The sequence below is a fragment of the Saccopteryx bilineata genome, chromosome 2 (assembly GCF_036850765.1).
Source record: "Saccopteryx bilineata isolate mSacBil1 chromosome 2, mSacBil1_pri_phased_curated, whole genome shotgun sequence".
Classification (NCBI taxonomy): domain Eukaryota; kingdom Metazoa; phylum Chordata; class Mammalia; order Chiroptera; family Emballonuridae; genus Saccopteryx; species Saccopteryx bilineata.
Window position 1 is genome coordinate 90,577,786 of NC_089491.1, and position 19,323 is coordinate 90,597,108.

Below are 19,323 nucleotides of genomic sequence, written 5' to 3' on the forward strand. Positions count from 1 at the left end.
AGTTTTGCTCTGTTGTTCAGCAATCAAGCTAAGAAGAGCTGAGGCAGAGGCCATGGAGCCATCCTCAGCATCTGGGGCCAACTTGTTCCAACTGAGCCATGGCTGTAGGAGGGGAAGAGAGAGAGAGAGAGAGAGAGAGAGAGAGAGAGAGAGAAAGAGAGAGAGAGAAGTGAGAGGGGGAGGAGTGCAGAAGCAGATGGGTGCTTCTCCTGTGTCCCCTGACCAGGAATCAAACCCTGGACAGCCACATGCTGTGCTGATGCTCTACCACTAAGTCTATGGGCCAGGGCCTGACTGCAAAGTCTTATGTCTGGCTGTCTGAAAGTGTGAATATTTGGTGAACCTCAAAGGGAATGGATTAATGTGCTTGGAAGAGCTGGACTTGCTCTTCCTATGCCCAGCATGGGCACTGGGGCACCAGGCCTGAACCTGAAAGGATCCTGAACATTCAGACAGTGAGTATTGTGACCGTGTCCAGAAAGCTACAAAAGAAGCACCTCTTTTAGGCTTTGGCACTATTTAAAACACCAGAATTCAGGCACAAAAACAGAGCAGGGGTGGATTCTTTATCAGTGAGATGAATACCAAGAGTAGAAGTTAGTTTAGCGATAACAAAGACATTTGGTATTTCTCGTTTATCTATGTTGGTAGAATTATTTTATTACCAGTGTAATCATTATTATTTTTATTATCTTCTCTTTCTCTAGCTTGTCACTAACTCTGATCTGCACTCTTCTAGGACTTCTGAGGCAGAGAACTTAGACTGAGGTCTAGGAGGCAGAGCTGTGACACATTTCAGCATGTGCCAAATGACAGATTGATACATTATGAATGTAGGCAATACTAAGTTCCCTACATATCTGTGCTAAGGGAGCGCTTTCTTTCCTACATCTTCTCATCAAAGAAAAAATAAACATAGAGAGGAGAGCACAATATACCCCAGGGATCCGGAGTGTAGCCCTAAGGCACTTAATTCAAGCAAGACATTTCTTTTCTAATAATTTGTTATGTGTCAAATACATATGTGAATTTCACATTCCATTACACAGAACATTCATGCTTGTTTAATGTGAAAATAAAGTCTTTTGCATGTTGGGCTACCTCAGATTTTCAAGTAGAGCTGATATTCCAGGAAGGTGGGCTTATGCTCTGGATCTGTGTACTGCTTAGTGCCTGTCTGCAGGGATACCTTCATTGTAATCTCACCTCAGTTTGAAAAGCATGTTCTTTTTCCCTCTTCAATAATATTCCTTATTGCTTCCTTAGATTATAGAAACAATGCATGCTGAAGATTAACAAACTGAAAGATATAAAGGAGCACCTAACAAAAGAACTCAAAGGAAAAGTCAAAGTTGGTGATCTCCATGTTCCAGGGAAAAGTCACAGTTGTTACTTCTGGATGTAATTATTTTTTAAATGTCTTTGTAGATAACTCTAAGAAATTTGCTTACATTTACAGATTTCTATAACCTGTACTGTAACCAGTAATCAGGGCTGTTCTGTCACGACAAAGGAACTCTTTCACACTGCCCCTTTAGAATCATCCTTCCTCCCTTTCCACATTACCTTGGCAACCCTGTAGGTGACCCCTAGCTCTATAGATGTGTCATTTCAAGGATCCTACAATAAAAAACTTTTATGATTTTGGCTCCCCCCCCCTCAGTATGGTCCATCTAACTTGTTGGAAGAATAAAACATTTGTTCCTTTTCATTGCTAAGCATAATTGATTGGCATGCATGTACCACAGTCTAACTGTCCACTGACGGGCATTTGAGTTGTTTCAATTTCTGGCCATTAAAACTAATATGAACATTTATGTATAGGTTTCTATGTTAACATTAATTTTCCTCTGTATAAAATAAACACTTAGGAATTCATTACTGGCTATGGTAATTATACGTATATTCACTTTCTTTTTAAAGAAACTATCAAACTGAGGGGTTATACCATTTTACACAACTCAAAATCATTGTGAAGATACATGTCCATATCCTTGACACATTTGATATTATCTTGTAGCTGCCCCAGCAGAAGTGAAATGATATCCCATTTCAATTTTAAATTGTATTTTTCTAATGGCTAAAGATTTTGAATATATTTTCATGTCCTTATTTGTCATTCATACTATTCATTAGATATTTAGTAAAAAGATCTAAGTCTTTTTACCACTTTACATTTGGGTTATTTGTTTTCTTATTTTTTTATTTATTTGTTTGTTTGTTTATTTATTTATTTATTTATTTATTTATTTATTTATTTATTTTTCCAAAGTTAGAAGCAGGGTAGCAGACAGACTCCTGCATGCGCCCAACCAGAATTCACCAGGCATGCCCAGTAGGGGGTGATGCTCTGCCCATCTAGGGTGCTGCTCCGTTTTGGCAGGAGCCATTCTAGTGTCTGAGGTGGAGACCATGGAGTTGTCCTCAGTTCCCTGGGCCAACTTTGCTCCAATGGAGCCTAGGCTGCAGGAGGGGAAGAGAGAGATAGAGAGGAAGGAGTGGGGGAAGGGTGGAGAAGCAGATGGTTGCTTCTCCTGTGTGCCCTGACCAGGAATCGAACCCGGGACTTCCACATGCTGAGCTGACACTCTACCACTGAACCAACCAGCCAGGGCTGGGTTATTTGTTTTCTTATTGTTGAAGTAAGAGAAGTCCTTAGATATTATGCATAATATTTACCTGATTTATGTCATAAAGATTTTCTTTACTTTTGCTTCTAAAAGTTTCATAGTTTACATTTTACATTGAAATCTATAATCTTTTTATTTTTCCGAAGCTGGAAATGTGGAGGCAGTCAGATAGGCTCCCACATGCGCCCGACCAGGATCCAGCTGGCATGCCCACCAGGGGGCGATGCTTTGCCCCTCTGGGGCATTGCTCTGTTGCATCCAGGGCCATTCTAGCACCTGAGGCAGAGGCCACAGAGCCATCCTCAGTGCCCGGGCCATCTTTGCTCCAATGGAGCCTCGGCTGCGGGAGGGGAAGAGAGAGATAGAGAGGAAGGAGAGAGGGAGGGGTGGAGAAGCAGATGGGCGCTTCTCCTGTGTGCCCTGGCTGGGAATCGAATCGGGACACCTGCACACCAGGCTGACGCTCTACCGCTGAGCCAACCGGCCAGGGCCTATAATCTATTTTTGAGCTAATATTTTGTTATAACATTAGTTTTATGTTGAGTTTCATTTCTTTGGGTTACAGATATTCAACTGTCCCAGCACCATTTGTCAAGAAAACTCTCCTTTATTGAATTGCCTTTGCACTTTTGTCAAAATTCAGTTGAATATATTTATATGCATGTATCTCTAGGTTAAAAAATAAGATTGCGATAAACCTAATCCTTACCAGTGCAAATTGTGTCTATAAAACCTTATTTTTGTATAGTAATAGATTTAAAATATTTTGCTATTTAATATACTTTTTAAAATAAGAAAATTGTATATTTAAAAATATCAGAAAAACCAATTTGGAGTTGACCATATAAACCATAGAAAGATTTGTATCAGTAACTTTTTAGGTAACCTGCTATTGTAATATAATAAAATATCCAGTTTATTAAAAAGTTATCTGTGCTTTTTTGTATTTTACAAATTTTCTACAATGTTCCTATATTAACATTGTAAATGAGAAAGAATCAATACTTAAAAATGAATGCCAGGATTTAACTGGAAAAATGACCTTCTATATTAAAATAAAAATTTAAGCTTAAAAATAAAATAACACAACAACATTTTAAATTCTATTACATTAGTAGGGTCCAGGCTTCATTTTTTATTCAAAATCTCTCCCTCTCTCTCTCTTTCTCTCAAATTCTACTGAACATCAGCCATAATCAAAGCATTTTCCTGGGCTTTGTGAGGCAAAGATGCAAAAGGTTTAATAGTTCTAAGAGGCTGTAAAATAAAAAGTTTTTTCACCCTAAGTTCAGAATAATATTTTTTCTCATTTTTAATGGATGAAAACAAGTATTTAAAAGTACATTGGATGGGCCTGACCTGTGGTGGCGCAGTGGATAAAGTGTCGACCTGGAATGCTGAGGTCGCCGGTTCAAAACCCTGGGCTTGCCTGGTCAAGGCACATATGGGAGTTGATGCTTCCTGCTCCTCCCCCTGTTCTCTCTCTATCTCTCCCTCTCTCTCTCTCCCCTCTCTCTCTAATAAAAATGAATAAATAAAAAAAATCTAAAAAAGTAAATAAGTAAAAAAAAAAAAGTACATTGGATGGAAAACATTGAAAGGACAAGTAGAGACTACAGTTTTGTATGAGGCTATTAGCTGAACGTGGTTATTAAAAGGATCATTTTTTTTTTTAAAGCAAAGTTCAACAACCATTGTATTATATTTTCTGTTCAGCCTCTCTTTATAACTCTTTTTTTTTTCTTTTTACAGAGACACAGAGAGAGTCAGAGAGAGGGATAGACAGGGACAGACAGACAGAAACGGAGAGAGATGAGAAGCATCAATCATCAGTTTTTCGTTGCTATACCTTAGTTGTTCATTGATTGCTTTCTCATATGTGCCTTGACTGTGGGCCTTCAGCAAACTGAGTAACCCCTTGCTCGAGCCAGCAACCTTGGGTCCAAGCTGGTGAGCTTTGCTCAAACCAGATGAAGCCATGCTTAAACTGGCAACCTCAGGGTCTCAAACCTGGGTCCTCCGCATCCCAGTCTGATGCTCTATCCACTGCGCCACCACCTGGTCAGCCTCTTTATAACTCTTAAATGTCTGAATATCCAGTTTGTTAGTGATTATAATATCTACCTTCCATGAAAGAGCAAAAGCATGTTAATTGGATTAATATTGATTCATAATGTTTATTTTAATTAAATGTATTGGGGTGACATTAGTTAATAGGATTATATAGGTTTCAAATGTGCAATTATATGATACATCACTGCATATTGTTTTGTGTGCCCACCACCCAAAGTCAAATCTTCTTTCATCACCATAGATTTGACTCCCCTTACCTTTTTTGACTCCTCTGATTTCCTTCCTTCTGGAAAACATCATAATGCTTTTTGTATCTATGAGATTTTGTTTGCTTTTAGTGTTTTTTGTTGTTGTTGTTGCTTTTAGTTCTATATCCTACATCTGAGTGAAATTATGTGGTTCTTGAGGTTTTTCTCTCTGACTTATTCCACTTAGTATGATATTCTCAAGATCAGTATGGAGGCTCCTCAACAAGTTAAGAATAGAGTTATCATATGATCCAGAAACTCCTCTTCTGGGCATCTACCTGAAAAAATTGAAAGCACTTTTTTTATAAAGATATATGTACCCCTTTCTTTATTGTGGCATTGTCCACCATGACCAAGACTTGGAAACAACCAAAGTGTTCTTCACTAGGTGACTGGGTCAAGAAGATGTGGTACATATATATAGTGGAATACTGCTCAGACATATAAAATGATAAAATACTACCTTAACTTTTAATTGTTGACTATTCTAACACAGAAACGTTTTTTCATCTACTATATTTCCATCATGTATTATTAATTCTCATGGCTTTAATTTGGATAGCCCCTTCCACCCCTACACACACACGCACACACACACAAAAAAAACACACAAAAAAAAACAAAAAAAAACAAAAAAAGATTAAAGTGATGCCAAACAGGAATAAACTGGTATCTCCCAAGTCTTGGAATATCACTAAGAGCACATTCCATGAACATGAAACTCCTTTCAAATTCTTTGTTTTTTACTAAAATCTAATGAAATTTTCTTTACTCACCAGACATAACAAAATGTCACTCTATGACTTTGTGCTAACCCCTTTTTGGAGTAGACAAGCTATACATTATCAATACATTTTTTTTAATTTTTATTTTATTTATTCATTTTTAGAGAGGAGACAGAGAGGGAGAGAGAGAGAAGGGGGAGGAGCAGGAAGCATCAACTCCCATATGTGCCTTGACCAGGCAAGCCCAGGGTTTTGAACCGGCGACCTCAGCATTTCTAGGTCAACGCTTTATCCACTGCGCCACCACATGTCAGGCCATTATCAATACATTTTACAAATAAAATTAATGGATTCTAACCTCAGAGGAACTAGTATTAATGACAAACCATGACTGATGTTATAACTACCCATAATAGTTCACATTGTTGCGTTATACTTCATCTGTGCTGTTTTTATTTATTATCCGTTTTAACCTCCACAAAACTATTTATGGTAGGTAGTACAAAAATTGGAAATCAAGGCTCAGTTTCTACATCTGAAAAATGGGATATTAGTAGAATTTACCTGATAGATATTAAGAGATTAAATGATAATGTGCATGTGAAGTGCTTATTTGAATGACTGGCAGAACAGTCAGCCCTCAGTAAGCATTCATGACCTCATAAGCCCTGTAGTGCTGTGGCTCTAGACATTTTTGTGTATGAAACACATTTTGATGTCAACACATTTTCTAAACTTCATGTTATTGAGACCCATTAAATAGTAATGTTAGTGTCTACTAACTGAGAAAATATTTAAATATATGAAGTGCTATGTCTAATGATGCTTTAAAATGAATTTGTATTTTAATAATTATAATAAGGTCGGCATGCATGTGAATAATACTTACTGTTTTCAGGCAATGGTTGCTACATTGTGGGAATCTAGTACAAGAACTTCACCTCCCTGTTCTTCAGAGGTCGGAAGATGTTTACTGAGGTGAAAGGTACTATCAACTTCATTGATTGGATTACTATGCTCGTGCTTTATCCTCTGTCACTGGTGCCTACTTAGTCACAGGTGACTAGAGGCTCTCTCTTGCCTCAAAAAGTCTCCCAAAGCTTGGCTTCTTACCCTTGGTCAGTCCCTTTCTAACTATATTCTGTTTTTAAAAGATCTGGTCTGTATCTGCAATTCAGTGCAACAGGAAAATACTACAGACACACTATTGATTCACCACTAGACAGAATTCTATCAAGGAGCAGAAATTCTGTTATCAGGTAGATCTAAGGTTGAATCTGACACTCTCTCTGTGACCACGGGGAAGCTTTGTAATTTATCTCCATCTCGGTTTCCTTACAGATATCAGGTGGATAATTCCTAACTCACAGGATTAATGTGAGGATTAAACAAAATACATTATACAGAGCTCTCAAACACAATGTCTGTGCATAATAAGCCCTCAATAGCTGGTTTTATACTTGTTAAAACAGGAAATAACTTCACAGGGCATACTCTTCACAAAATGTACACTACTTGAAGCACATCACACACTTTCTGAATGGAGGATAAAGTATTTATAAATACACAAAAACTGATTCGAAGTCAGAATAGTGTTATTCTAACATACATTACATTGAAAGAAATAGAACAAAGGTTATTTTGAAATTCTATTGAGAGGAAAGAGAAAATCTATGAGCGAGAGGCATCTTTTATTTCCATATTCTTGACAAACTTTTTGAACATGTGTGACCTAGTAAAAGCCTCCCCTTTGATGGTTTATTTAAACTCAAATAGTGAATGTAACTGAGAAGAGTTTGGCTTATTTTTAAGTAGTTCAATACAATTCAAGGTAAAGGAAAATATTCCATTTTACAACTCATCTTCAGAGCACTGATGCTCATTATAGAAAATATGCAATATACTGAGAACTTTTAATGTAAAAATTTGTTATTAGGCCACTCAGCAAAGTAACAGATGAAGTTATCACTAGGATATTTTAGTAACAGAATCATTCCTTTGTGCCATTGTTTTCCTAGGAAACCTAGCAATAAGTTTAAGAGCACAACACAGCCTTTCCCATTCTTTTTAAAGGACAAATATAATGCATAGTAATAAAACAACCTAATGAGTCTCTAAAGAAAAATACACCATGAATCATGAAACAAAAAGCTAAGGAAAGTAAAGACTAATTTCTAAGTATATACTGTTATCTAGATTGTGTAAGGAACAAAGAAAGCTCACCTAAAGTAGAACAAGAAAGTTTTTAGCCAAGATAAATCTTTCCTTAACCAATACAGTAGCTATGCCTAGGCCATTTTAAAATCCATCTCCATCACACACAGAGAAGCTAAAATTTGTAACTTTATTTTTTAAAAATATGATGACAACACAGATAACTAGAAAAGGTGTTTTGGCAATCTAATAAAGGACTGAGGATAGAGACTTACTTCTATCTCATATGTTACCCGTTATTTTAGTCATACATTACTGCTATATATGTTAGTAATCATTTCAGTCATATGTTATTGCTATACTTTGCTATTCAGACTCACTTAAATCAACTCTTTATTGTTGCAATAATATTGTTTTTTGAAATACATCTCTGTGACAGTGACTTTCAAAACAGAATGCAGAACAAACATCAGCCAAGAAAAGACACTCTTCATAGTGATAAAGATCCAATTCTCCATGGGAAGCAGCTAATAAACCAATTGGAGAAAACACAACAAAAAAGTATGCTGGAAATACATATATTTAGAAAAGATGTGACTTGTACAGTATTTGCCATTTTCTGAAGATAATATTCAGTACCCAAAAGGATGGTAATTATGAGGTGTATCATGCTTTATACTTTATGAAACCATTTTCAAAATCAAACCATCTTTACGCATTGCATGAATCATATTGTGTATGTTGCTTTCCATGATTTTCATACAGTAGATAAATATCTGGTCTGGCTTCCTACCTACAAATCTTTAGCTTTTTCTACTCTACCATGAAGTTCACTTGAATAGGTCAAATGTAGTGTCTTATGACTGTAAATAGTAGAACCTGCCCATATTCCTACAATTGAATAACATGTTTAAGTCTTTGTCAACCTCAGATCATCTCTGTGACTAATTACTAATTAGTAATTATTTTTCTTCCTTATAGGGTAGAGTTAGGGTGAATATTAAACATGTTACCTGGAGGTGAAGGCATCATTTACAACATAGTTCCAACATAAAAAAAGAAGAAATGTTTCCGAAATGAATAGTCAGAAAAAGTTCTACTTTTTCTGAGATCCTGTATGTTAATGCTATTCTCTCTGAAAAACAATGATTATATAAAAGACTAGTCTCCCACTTCTCTAGTTCAAGGATGTGCAAGGCATAATCTGCAACAAATCTATGGCTTTCCACGTGGCTTTTGTGTCTGTGCTTCCTTTTGTCAGTCTTATTTAACCTTGTCTTCTCATCCATATTCTTATTTCTTAATATTTGTCTTTTCTCTTTTACTGTGTGTATTCCCATTGTCTAATGGGTATTTCTACTATAAGGTGTCTCATAGCCTACGTGTGTGTGTGTGTGTGTCTCTGTGTGTGTGTGTAGTATGTATATATCCTAGATATATAGTCCAGTAAACACAAAAACTGCATTCCTATATGCTATTCCTAACCTTTCACACTCTCACCAACCAGAGATGTACATATCTAGTCTCAGCAATGCAGTAGTGACAGAACAATTGTTTGTGCCAGAATCCAAAACCTGCTTTCAGGTCTCTTGGCTTCTTTTTAGCTTTAGGCCTTCGGTGAAATTCCTTCCTCTCTCTCTGCTTGACTTTTTACTCATGTAAAATGTTAGATTTCAATTCAATTATATGAAAGAGATTTTTCCATCAGAAAATAACCTCAGGTAAGCACTATATACAAGGGGGAAAAAAAACTGTCACTAATCAAAGCTTTTTCTAGAAGACATAGTGTCAATAAAGGACTCACAAATGTATTTTAAATATAACTTAATATTGTTCACAAATGACCAGGCATGGTTAATGCATACTCTTTCTTTTCTTTTAGTAAAAAGGGAAAACCAGAAAGAAGATCCTCAGTGAGTGAGCATTTTCTCCTTATTTAAACAAAACAAAACAAAAACAAAACAAAACAACCATCATCCAAACGCAGATAAAACTGGTCTTGTTGCTCCTGGTGATCATCCTTCATTTGTTTCTAGTGAGTGGTTTTATCAGGAGACATTTGATGGCAGAAAAAGGCTTCTTTCTGCTGGGTAAATGGTGAATTACAAAGGAGTGCAAAATGAATGTTAAGATCTGCTCTAATCATAACACAGAATTTCTATATGGTCATTGTATATGGCAATCACTTTCCATTGGTTTATTCTACAATCCTACAGCTAGCTTAGGAAATAGAAAAACATGAGGTCAAACAGATAAGTATTTCATGTTTGAAAATCCAAAATACCATTCAAGGAAGTTAGGATAATAGGCCATGTAATAAAGGTTTGTAATGCGACTATGACAGATCAAAATTACATTTTAGTTGTAGTCTATAGATAAATTGCCATAACAGCAAATGGTATTGACAGAAAACACACACATACAACTCTCCATAACAGGCAAAAAAACATATATATCTCTTTTATTTCTTTGACTGCAGAGTTCAGATTTCCTTATTATGTAATTAAAATAGTATAAAAAGTAGAATGACAAGAGGTCCAAAAAATATTTTGAGTGTTCTGACAAATTAAGAAAGTTGAAGAGACATAAATTGTCCTGTACATATAATTATTTATAACCATGGTGATGAAAGCAGTTGGGAGCAGCATGAGAATTTAAACTCACCCTTGAGACTTAAGGCATATTAAACTTTGTTAAATTTATCATTATGAGGCTTCAATAAACATAATAGAAAAAGTCCATATTCTTGCTAAAAACTAATTAAGGATCTTAGTCATGTATCTTGAATCTTGCGGACTTAGACAATAAATGATGCAGGTAGGAAACAAGTGGAGGGTTCTGTGAACACAAGGAGTTCCTATGATTTCCATGATCTGTGCAATCTTGGAATCATAGAGATTTTAAAGCCAGAACTCAATCTACAAGTTGTAAGGTTGTCTACTATGCTAAGGGAAAACATTACAAATCAAATGCCTGGGCCCTGGCCGGTTGGCTCAGTGGTAGAGTGTCGGCCTAGCATGCGGGAGTCCCAGGTTCGATTCCCGGCCAGGGCACACAGGAGAAGCGCCCATCTGCTTCTCCACCCCTCCCCCTCTCCTTCCTCTTTGTCTCTCTCTTCCCCTCCTGTAGCCAAGGCTCCATTGGAACAAAGTTAGCCCAGGCACTGAGGATGGCTCCATGGCCTCTGCCTCAGGCGCTAGAATGGCTCTGGTTGCAGCAGAGCAATGCCCCAGATGGGCGGAGCATCGCCCCCTGGTGGGCATGCTGGGTGGATCCTGGTCAGGCAAATGCGGGAGTCTGTCTGACTGCCTCCCTGTTTCCAGCTTCGGAAAAATACAAAAAAAAAAAATACCTGCATCAAACATCAAAAAGGAGTAAGCATTTCTAGCTCAACGGTCTTAAGGGAGCCAAGGATAAAAATTTCAAAAGTTTTCAACCAACAGTAAAAATTTCAAAGAGAAATTTTTCCTGGGAAACGTAGTTATCCTGCACTCACTATCTCTCCAAGCCTGTAGACCTGTCTACAACTCTGGAAACTACTGGACTGGTCCCTTTAATTTACCAAAGCAAGTTTGCAGTAAATTCAAACATTTATTGTCTACCTTAATCTAAAACAAAATATGACAGAAACAGTGACTCTAAATAATTCTTGAGAAATTTCATTTCATAGTTAAGAGCAACTGAATTCTATTTCTGTAAGAAAGAGTAGAAACAAAAATCAGCAGAGAAAAGAAAAAGTCTTAGCATTTCAACAGAAGAGATCATATGAGCACTAAGAGAAAATATTCCCCATTGAAATGGAAGTACTGCAAGAACCTGAGGGAATGATATGAGCCCTGTAGAGTGACACCTATGCACCCCTGTGTTCACCACAGCATTGTTCACCGTGGCCAAGACAGGGACACAACCAAAGCATCCTTTGATAGAGAATTGGGTAAAGAAGATGTAGTACATATATACTAAGGAAAACTATTCAGCTTTAAAAAAAGATGAAATACTGAAATTTGCAGCCATGCGGATGGACCTTGAGAATATTATGCTAAGCAAAATAAATCAGCCAGAGCAAGCTAACTACTATATTATTTCACTCATATGAGGAATATAAAACTGAACCTCATAGACACAGACAACAGTATGGTAGTTACCAAAGGGAAGTGGGTGGTAGGGTAGTAAAAGGTAAAGAGAGCCAAATATATGGTAACAGAAGATTATTTGACATTGGGTGGTAGTCACATGGATTATATATATCTATACTTGAAACCTATATAATCTTATTAACCTATGTCACCCCAATAAATTTAATAAAAAATAAAATCTAAACAACAATATAAACATGCAGTCCGTAACAAGCTGTGACTAAGTAGGAGGAATGTAAAATCAATGACAGTAAGGAAAACATGTTGCATACATTTACAAGGAGACCATAGTAACTGGCAGATATGGAGTTTCCAAAATATTATAATTTTTAAATTGGGTTATGATTTCAGGATCAACAGAAAAGAAAACCTGAAGCTAGACTAAGACACAGAAACTGAGAAAATAAAATAAAAATCATGTAAATTGTATTAAGAAATTTTAATATACATGCAATAGGAAATTGTAAAATGGGAAAGTTATCTCTGATTTGGGAAAAGAGTTGAAGAGGTTACCAAGAACTTGGCAGAATCAATGTAAAATGACATTTGCCTAGATATGGTAAAATTTGAAATATAAATAATATAGAAAACCCCTAAAGCACCTAGAGAGAAAAAGATAAAAATTATATATTTAAAACCTGATAAAAATAGAATTAGATGAAAATCAACCTTCTCAGTTCCTTTGCAGAAGACAATGAAGCAATGTTTACAAGGTTCTGAGGAGAAAAAAATATGGCTCAAGAAATATATACCTAGTAAAAGCATGGTTCATTTGAGAAGAGAGGAGAAAGACATTTTCAGATTTGCAGAATTTAGACTAGTATAGACTACTCAGGTGTCCTTCTGATGAACTAACGAATAAAATCCTCTTTGAAAAGTATTCCAGTCAACAAGGATTTAAGACAAAGCCCCAAGAAAGGGGGGAGTATCTTATAGAACAATGAAGAAACAGAATCAATTAGAATTAGAATTCCTATAGCACTTAATATATATTAGTTAAATCCCTGAAGCCTGTACTGTTCTAAATTTAAAAAAAAAATGGGTAGACTGAATAGACACCACTCTCAAGTACACAAATTGTATCCAACAGATATATGAAAAGTTGCTTAACTTCACTAGCTATTAGGAAAAAGCAAGTTAAAACTACAATGAGAAACCACCACACATCTGTTAAAATGGCTATTATTAATAAGACAAGTAATAACAAGTGGTGGCGTGGTTGTTTTGTGAAGAAAAAAGAACCATTATTCCCTGCTGGTGGGAATGTAAACTGCTACAGCCACTATGGAAGATAGTATAGTGGTGCCTCAAAAAATTAAGAATAGACCCACCTACCATATGACCCAGCAATTTCTCTACTAGTTATCTACCCAAAAAGCATGAAAACTTTGGTACATAAAGACACATGCACCCTTATGTTCATTGCAGCATTATTTACAGTGGCCAAGACATGGAAACGAATGAAGTGTCAATAGAGGATTGGATAAAGATGTGTTACATATATACAATGGAATGCTACTCAGCCATAAGAGAAGATGAAATGTTGCCATTTACAACAACATTGATGGATTTTGAGAAGATCATGCTAAGCAAAATAAGTCAGATAGAAAATTCAAGATCCATATGATTTCATTTGGATGTGGGATATTAAACTAAAAGCAATAAATAAATGAAACAAAATTCATGAACACATACAACTGTATAGTGGTTACCAGAGAAAGGTTGGAGGGCAGTGAAGGCTAGAGGGGGTATGGTATATGATGACAGAAGATTTGACTTTGGGTAGTGGGCACACAATGCAATATACAGATGATGTATAATAGAATTGTATGCTTGAAACCTATATAATTAAAATAATTCATAATAACATATTTTTCTTTTATTTTATATATTATCTTTCAAGTTTCTACCAAGGTTTTTAGACATAAATACTGATAAAGTTATTTAGGTCTAATTATTTGATAAATAAAATTGTTAGTGATTTTTTTTTGTGTTATTACTGAGTCACTTAGGGCATCATAAACCTAGAAAGTTTGGAATTGCTGGTGAATCTCATTAACTAGTACACATAAAACTGCTAGTAGGACAGAAGGACCAATTCAAGTATAGAGCAACCCACAGTAGTCTAGTACCAAACTATTAGGCTTAGATCAAGATCAAGCAGTGATTATAGGTAAACCTGACCATGATTAATTACATAATGTTGAAATGTTCAAGTTTAATTCCTCTAAAATTTCTTCACAATCTTGGGGAATTTTGAAGAATGACTTTCAAAAAGAAACAAGGCTTAAATGAAGCCCCAGGTTGCAATTATCTCACATTTGGGTTTTTTCTATTACTCTTTCCTTTTTTATTTATGTATTCATTTATTCTTTCTGAAGAGCTTATAGAATTACTATAGTACACTTAGATCCAAGTCACAGTGCTTGATATAATTTTAAAAAATTTATCTTTCATTTACAGTTTATATTCAATATCATTTTATATTAATTTTAAGTGTATCACAGAGTAGTTAGACAATCATACCCTTTATGAAGTGATCCCCTGATATTTCAAACGCTATTTGGCACCATACATAGTTATTGCAATATTATATTTCCTATGCTGTAGTCTACATCCCCATGGCTATTTTAACTGCTGATTTGTACTTCTTGAATTTCTTCAATTTTTTCTCACAGCCTGGAACATGCCTTCTCTCTGGCAATGATTAGTTTATTTTCTGCATGTAGTATTCACAGCTTTGTTCATTACATACTTTAGATTCCATATGTATGTGAACTCACATTATTTTCTTTCTGGTCTGACTTTTTCTTTCACTTAGCACAATACCCTCTAGATCCATGCATGCTGTCACAAATGGTAAGAATTTTTTATGGTTAAATAATATTCCATTGCATATATGTTGCAACTTTTTTATCCACTTCCTTATTGATGAGCACTTAGGTTGCTTCTGTATCATGGCTATTGTAAATAATGCTTTACTGAACTTGGGAATATATATATTCTTTCAAATTAGTCTTTCAGTTTCTTCAGATATAAACCAAAATGCAATCACTAGGTCATAAGGCAGTATGGAGGTTCCTCAAAAATTAAAAATTGAATTGTTTTTCTTAGTGAGCTCAGAAATCTGTATTCCTGCCAACATCTATTACATTTTCAATGAAACTAAGCTCTCTTTACTGTCATTGTTATAATAAAACCTCAAATATGGCCTATAAACATGAATTTTCAAGCATTGTTCATTAAGTACAAACTTTGAATCCTGCTGTGACTCACCAGACTTTGCTAATTGTTTAATGTTGATAAAGGAGAAGAATTAGTTAAAACAAATGTTTCCTAAACAAAAATAGCAAAAGACATTCTATAAATAACCACCATAATAACTGTATCATGACTAAAATCATAATTAAATATTATAATTTATTTGACAAAAAAAGATTAGTAGAAGATAGATTATTTAGACAAACAAAATTATCTCTAAATAACTTGTATAATTGAAGATTTTTCCACTAGTTTTTGATTTATCAGAGTAACTTTTGCAAAGTGTATAAATAAATTTTAAATTGTTTTCCAAAGGAAAATAGATATTTTATTGTATACCATGTTAATGTCTAGTTATATTTTAAAAAAATAAAGAATAAAAATCCCTATCAGGGTTTTATAAAATACATAACTTAGTAATTTATTTCAGCAAAAGCATTAAATTTATTAAAGGACTTTAAATATTTTTTAAAAATACTACTTTCTACCATTAAATTAGAAAGCGATGACAAAATAGGCACATTACTATAGGTTCTCAGGTAAGTCATTGGAATGGATGAAAGATTTTTAGTTCAACCTTCTTGGTATACATACTGAAAACTAAACTCGAAAAAGGAAAGAGAGCTTGTCCAGAACTAGCCATCTCTCCATCTACCCACCCACTTATCCATCCATCTAATATTTATTTAGAGTCTACTTTGTGCTGGTCATTGAGTTAATCACTAAAGACAAGTTCATTCTGCTGTTAAAATAACAGTCAAATCCTTGATTTTCATGGTTAGAGGTTATAAAAAACTTGGTTACTAGGTTTTGAAAATCTAAATCTCCAGATCCCATTCTGAGATTAATTAAATCAGAATCTCTAGAGTGCCACCTAGGCGTCAATATTGTTTTGTTAAAACGTGCAATAATTCCAATGTGCATCCAATGCTGAGAACTACTGGAGTGGAAAAACAGACACTGACCATGTAATTACAAATGTTCTGAGTGCTAAGTGTTACTACTGAGAAGTGTGAAGTCTCCTGATGTCTCAAGGATGTTTCTACTATATGTTGTTCCTCTTTCAAGGTAGTTGAACATCATCTTTTATGGAAATCCCATTAAAAAAATATGACACTGATCCTCAACATATTTGAATACATTATTCTTAAAAGCATAAGTGTTTTTTAGGCTCTAAGTAAAGAAATAATAAAATTACAGGTAAAGTGAATATAACCCAGGATGGTTATCTGAAAAAGAACTCTTTTCATGAAAAGGCAAATACTATATTTTGATCATATTATAAGAGTTCTGATTAAAATTAAGATGTGTCATATTTTTTTCAAATATATATATTTTTAAGGAGTGATAGCATTCTCAGGTTTAGGAAATACAAGAATATTTCATACTGATGCTCATTTTATTAATTTTGCTTAATTTTATAGTAAATATGCAAATAAGTTTAACTTATTACATCAGAAAGATTAAGCAAATATGACAGTGGCTCATAAACATTTTACAAATATTAATTATGGTTTTAAATGCATATGAAAATTATTTTGTATTGGTGTAAGAAGTTCTAAAACTATGACCCAGCAATCCCTCTACTGGGTATATACCCCAAAACCTCAGAAACATTGATACGTGAAGACACATGTAGCCCCATGTTCATTGCAGCACTGTTCACAGTGGCCAAGACATGGAAACAACCAAAAAGCCCTTCAATAGAAGACTGGATAAAGAAGATGTGGCACATATACACTATGGAATACTACTCAGCCATAAGAAATGATGACATCAGATCATTTACAGCAAAATGGTGGGATCTTGATAACATTATAAGGAGTGAAATAAGTAAATCAGAAAAAAACAAGAACTACATGATTCCATACATTGGTGGAACATAAAAATGAGACTAAGAGACATGGACAAGAGTGTGGTGGTTACCAAGGGTGGGGGGGGAGGGAGGGCATGGGAGGGAGGGAGGGAGAGAGTTAGGGGGAGGGGGAGGGGCACAGAGAAATAGATAGAGGGTGGCGGTGGACAATCTGACTCTGGGTGAGGGGTACGCAACATAATTTAATGACAAAATAACCTAGACATGTTTTCTTTGAATATATGTACCCTGACTTATTAATGTCATCTCATTACCATTAATAAAAATTTATTAAAGAAAATATTTTTTCAATAAATGCAAAAATCTTCAAACAGTAGCATTTATAATGAAATGTCAAAACTCCTGCTCAAGGCAAACAGGGTGTGATGAGTTTTTAAAACATATTTTTCAAAGTTTTTTTTTTTTTGGTAACTTTGAATATCTTCAATCTCAAGAATACAAAAAAATGACACCATACAAAATTTATCTTCTTGTTTGACCAAATAGCAAAAAAGTTACAAAGACTTTTTAGTGTTTAAAATTGTTCTACCATAAATTCATATTGAAAATTCTTTTACCATAACTCCACATCTTTCGTTCCCTAATTCACAATAAATTTGATTCAAGGTATGTTGTGTCAGCAGCTAAGTGGAGCCAAATAGATTTCAACGATATCATGTAGAAAATGAAATGCCAATCGAAATTTGAACAGCTTCCTATTTTGCATTGCTGAATTTGTACAGAAAACTGGAGCCCTTTGATATGCAGCAGCTCCTCCTGTGATTTAACTCACCTCCTGAAAGAAATGTGCCAACAGACCTACCAGAGAAATGCTGAAGCTACCTCTAACAGAAAGAGAAAGTCATTCTAACTTTAGCCCAGAGGGCAGTGATCTTTTAAACACATCAGTCTAACAGAGAGACACCTGTATTTCTACTTTCCTGTCTTTACGGTTCAGCTATTTCTAGTTCTCATTGCTCCAGGATTCACTTGAAATTTCAGACCCCAAATATGCCTTTCTGTGGGTAAATATATGGAGGTGTGTTTTTTTGGAATAGGTATCTTTTCTAAAAGAACATTTGGCCCCTTAAGTAAACTACTAAACATTTTTTAATTCTCTGCCTAAATAAATGTATTACACATCAGTTAAAACACACATCTCTTTCCACTTCTGAGGTAACAAAAGTTCTCTTGAAACATTCAAATAAGTGAGGATGAGTCTGAAAAATTATATCTCGAGCCTTTTCCCCCCACTTGTTCAGATGGACGGAGGCCTTTGGAGATCTGTGAATTCCCATGGAACTTGGTTGTGCATGCTGAGCAGTGGACTCTTGGAGGATTCTCAGTGACGGATAAAAACCCTGGGCTAAGAAAGATTATTCTTCTGTAGTCTCAGCACATAATACTCACATTGTACTCTTGGGATATGTGGCCTGCACAAAGGGATGTGCCTGTGAGCATTAAGAGGAAACATATCACCAGAGCTTTAATTTATTTCCACAAGCATGAGTACCAGCATGCAACACAAGTGTGCTAGAAAACCTGCTTTGGTCAGGTGAATTTGGCTTGCCAGAGAGTGATAAATGTAAACCGAGAGATTATGTGATAGAATGCAGATTTGGAGAAAATTACAATGGGGTTTATAGCATGTAGTTAGATATTTAATCACTTCTAGCACCTGTAATGAGATGTTGATTTAGTGATAGATTATGGAATTATTTCTGAAATGAAGCAATCAATTGTAAACCCCTCATCCATGCAGTTGTTAAAGTATCTGAACTGTCATACATCTGTCACTAAGATATTTGTTTCTGGCTATGATTAACTAAATACAGATGCATCAAAGTGGTCCAATGACAGTACAGATTAGTAGGTTAAAACAAATCAATTAATACCATCGTCGTTTCCTTAGTTCCAACCAGGGTTCATTTCTCAATGATTTTTCTCTATGTCCTTTGAAAGACATGAACTTTCCAGTCTTTAGTCCCAGACCCAATCACATTAAGCACACCTACTACACATAACATACTACTTTTTTTTTTCATTCTTCTTTTTCCAAGTGAGAGGAGGAGAGATAGAGAGACAGACTCTCATATGCACCCCAACCAGGATCCATCTGGCAACCCCCATCTGGGGCCAATGTTCTGCTCATCTGGGTTTATGCTCAGAACCAAGTTATTTTTATCTCCTGAGGTGGAGGCTCCACAGAGCCATCCTCAGTGCTGGGGGCCGATGCACCTG

At 35.4% G+C, this 19,323-nt stretch overlaps 1 protein-coding gene across 1 annotated transcript in view; it reads right to left on the reverse strand.

Annotated features, from left to right (window-relative positions):
• The window catches only part of LINGO2 (leucine rich repeat and Ig domain containing 2), a 1,440,550-nt gene that overhangs the window by 429,275 nt on the left and 991,952 nt on the right, over positions 1-19,323 (reverse strand). The gene's annotated exons all lie outside the window — the stretch shown is intronic.